Here is a 965-nt window from a genome sequence, read left to right as displayed (position 1 = left end):
CTGACAGATGTCTGCAAGGGCGTATCAAAGGAACACGGGAAAAGTTTCTCAGCATCTCCATCATTAAAAAAGTACAAATTAAAACCACAGAGTTGATTGGCACCTGCCAATGAGAACGGGAGATCTTTCAATCTAGATCACGTATGATTTATTAATCTTCTTCAAAGGTAGTCGGAGATACATAACTCTGTTTAGAAATCTCTCCATCTGAGTGTGGCAGCTCACACCTGTAATCTTAGCACTCAGCAGGCTGAGGCAGGAGGATTCAAAGTTTGAAGCCAGCATAGACTACAGAGTATAATAAGTGTCAGGAGTGCTGGGCCAGGAGAGGGCAGAGTGGCCCGAGAGGGGATCTCTGAGGCCAGAGGTCCTGGGCAGGCTTTGACAAGGCAGGTGGCCGGCTGGAGACTTCTACACTGACCACTTCACAGTGGGGGAACTAAGTGGTGTGCAGTGCAGGTAAGAGATGACTTATGCAGTGGGACTGCTGGAGACAGTGGTTTGGGTTGTGGTAAGGACCACCCAGTGGCCTGCAGAAGCAGCTGCTCTGAGGAGCTGTTCTCAGCAGTTTACCAGAAGCTACTACTTAAATAAAACCAAGGGAATTAATTGGTGATAAGAAGCAAGGTTAAGAGTAGGCGGAGACTACAGGATCTTGAGTCCAGGAACACTCAGCTCATTTCCTTTCTGTGGGTCTTTGTATTTGAATGGCAGGCTCTTTGAGGGACTCTTCTTTTTCCGGGGAGAATGCGCTCCACAGTGTGACAGTCACGTGACGCTGTGGCTCTCTGTTGTGTGGGGTTTTACCTGGTTGAGGCATGCTTTGTGTAACTAGGAGGTCACATGACTTTTTGACCCTTTGTCGTTGTTGCGGGTTGTGTACTGCCTTAATGTAGAACTCACCTGGTCGCTCGCGCTCTCTCTCTCTCTCTCTCTCTCTCTCTCTCTCTCTCTCTCTCTCTCTC

The sequence above is a fragment of the Microtus ochrogaster genome, chromosome 17 (assembly GCF_000317375.1).
Source record: "Microtus ochrogaster isolate Prairie Vole_2 chromosome 17, MicOch1.0, whole genome shotgun sequence".
Taxonomy (NCBI): Eukaryota; Metazoa; Chordata; class Mammalia; order Rodentia; family Cricetidae; genus Microtus; species Microtus ochrogaster.
The sequence above is the reverse complement of the archived record's forward strand: the minus strand, read 5'-3'. Positions refer to the sequence as shown.